The sequence below is a fragment of the Manacus vitellinus genome, unplaced genomic scaffold (assembly GCF_001715985.3).
Source record: "Manacus vitellinus isolate BGI_N305 unplaced genomic scaffold, ASM171598v3 scaffold_74_pilon, whole genome shotgun sequence".
Lineage (NCBI taxonomy): Eukaryota > Metazoa > Chordata > Aves > Passeriformes > Pipridae > Manacus > Manacus vitellinus.
In genome coordinates this window covers 1415367-1418366 of record NW_021940780.1, presented here as the reverse complement: position 1 = coordinate 1418366, position 3000 = coordinate 1415367, and positions in this window count along the sequence as shown.

Genomic DNA, 3000 nt, shown 5'->3' with positions numbered 1-3000 from the left:
AAAGTGCTGGTGGAGCTCAGTGCCATTAGATGGCAGCAGGACCTGCAGAAATGGAAAGAACAAGATCCCTGGAGGCACATGGATCTTCTTGGGAATGGTGTGGGATGGAATAAATGTAGAACATGCACAGGGCTTGTGATTCCTGTGGCAGACAGATGACACACACACACACACACATCCTCTGTTATATTGGTGTATTGGGTGGGATTTCAGTGTTAAAAAGATGAATCATCTGGGTTCATCTTGTTTTAGGTCAAGCCTAACAAGACCCTTGTCTGAAATAAGATACAGAGCAAGCCATAAACTTCATCCATCGATTTATTACATCAAAAACTCCCCCAGACATTCAGTGAAGCCGGAGAGGGCATTTGGAAAAGGATCTGGAGGGCCAGAAGGGCAAGAACTGCAGTGCCACTTCAGATCAGAAGCAAGGGGTGGAAAAAAAAGCACCACGAAGGTGATTAATCCCTGGAATAAATTCCCGAGGGATTTTCAGCCATTGGAGGCTCCTCAAGTCAGCACTGAAAGGCTCCCTGGAAAGCAGCTGCCAAGGCTTGGTGGTTGATGGTTGAAAAAGTGCTCGTGGAAAGAGCACCACGCTCAAGCACAGGGTGAGTGCCCAGCTGGAGTGCCAGGGCTGCCAGGCACTCCCAGCTCCCGGGGGTCAGCAGAGGGCAACTCCTCTGGCCCGTGTGAGAGGGGAGAGAAATGGTTTCCCTTAATTAGAGAGCAGTCCACTGACAAGGTCTGCAGCTCTACGAGAAGAAAGAGGAATAGGAGAAGCAGTAACAAAGAGGGAATGATCACAGAGAAGGATTCCTTCCCACTATCCCATCTATCCCTGCCCTCTGGCAGTGGGAAGCCATTCCCTGTGTCCTGTCCCTCCATCCCTTGTCCCAGGTCCCTCTCCAGCTCTCCTGGAGGCCCTGGAAGGGGCTCTGAGGTCTCCTCAGAGCCTTCTCTTCTCCAGGTGAACATCCCCAGCTGTCCCAATTTCTCCATGGCAAAGGGGCTCCAACCCCTGGAGCAGCTCCGTGGCCTCCTCTGGATTTGCTCCAGCAGCTCCACATCCTCGTGTTGGAGTCCCAGAGCTGGAGGCAGCTCTGCAGGGGGGGTCTCACCTGAGCACAGGGGGAGAATCCCCTCCCTGGACTTTATTTAACTTCACAGAGGTGAATTTTAACTCCATTTGTGCAACAGCCACAGCTTGTCCTTCGCCAGTCCCTGAAACAGGAGCAGCTCAGCAGCCCCTTCCAGTGCCAGCTGGGCTTTCCTGACTGGGAACTGGGGAGGTGACACAGGGCTGGGGTGTGACTGTGAACAGCAGCTCATGGGATGTGTTAAACTGCCTCAGTTCTGAGCCCAGAAAATCACACAGGGGTTTTTTGGAAAGTGATGAGTTAAATCACCAACAGAGCTCTGGTTTTCTACCACTCTTAGTTGATCTAAGTCCAAATATTCATCCCTGTCCCAAAGAGTTTCCTGCTCATTAAATCCCTCGGGTGTTTGCTTCTCTCCTCCCAACTAACTCCTTTTCCACAGGAGGGCACTAGATACCCGTGTTTAAATTGAATTTCTATTCCTTTTTTGAGGCTGTTTTTCCCTCCTGTTCACATCACTTCCTCCCCAGAGCACCCAGGCCTTGCCATTTGTACATCTGTTATGCTTTTAACACCAAAACCTGTCGTATTTTGCTTTATCTTTCATTAGACAGGTGCTGGTTCTCACACATCTAAAATAATCTCTTTTTTTTACCCCAATCCAAATTGGCTGGAAGTGTAACAGGGAATCATCTGGGCTTCCCTGCATTTTTAAAACGTGCACACAGAATTCAGCACCAGAGCTGTAGTTCTGCTGATGGTTTTCCACAATCAGAGTCACCCCATATGTTTTTCTGCAGATTCTTGCAAGGTTTTTGTTACAAAATGATGGCAAAAACTGCAGCATCCCTCTCCCTTAAGGACATCAACCAAGCAGGAAAAACGTCCTGGTTTATTTATAAATCCCTCTGTGGCTTTTTCCTCTTGTGGGACAGAGACAACCAGACCATGGGAGGGGTTTGATGTCACCTTGGGGGAACGATGTGTTTGGGGGACAGGGAGGAGAAGCCAAAGAGCAGCTGGAGCTGGGCTGGGCCAGGGGGACATTCCAGCCTCACATCTCCCCAGCCACACCTGGGCTCCTGCCTCCAAATCCCTGGCAATTCCCAGGAATGGTTCATCCTGGGTGACTCCTGAAAGGACAGGCACACCATGGGGTGGGATTTGTCCTTCCTTCCTGGGCCATTCCGTGGTGCTCTTTGGTCAGAGAGGAATTCCCAGGGGAATTCCCAGCCCAGCTGGACCCTTCAGTCCCCAAATTATCCGGGGATTGACCAAAGTTCTCCCTGTGGTTTGCTCCCCTCTGCCCTCCTGCCCTCTCCAAAGCCTGGCTGGTGGCAGGATCAAGCTTTCCCAGGCTCTGGGCCAGTTCTCTAATGAGCTCCTATCCCACATTTTTGCTTTAATCTGGTTGTATTTTGTCCTTTCCTCCAAAAAAGCCTCAGTGCTGGGTGCAGGGGGGACCCTGTGAAGGCTCTGCTGTGACCAGGGCTTAGCAATCAATTCAGAGTCTCCTGAGATTTTATATTTTAGGAAACACAGTGAAAAACCTCTCCCAGCTCGGGGCAGGCACAGAAATTAAAACCATTCCAGCACAGAGGCCTGGAGGAACCAGCAGGAATTTTCCAGCCTCCCTCCTAGAATTGGATCCACATGTTGGGCCCAGGTAGGGACAGAACTGGGGCTGGAAGGTTTCCTGTGCTCATCTCCAGGTGTTTCTCCTGCCTCATCCCAGGTGAATTAACTGGGATTAAGAGTTCCCAGCAGCCAAGGACACCCACTGCCCCAGGCACCCACAGCAGTGGTGCCAGGGCTTTGCCTCCTCCTGTCCCAAAATCATGGAATGGTTTGGGTTGGAAGGGACCTTAGACATCATCTGATTTACCCCCTGCCATGGGCA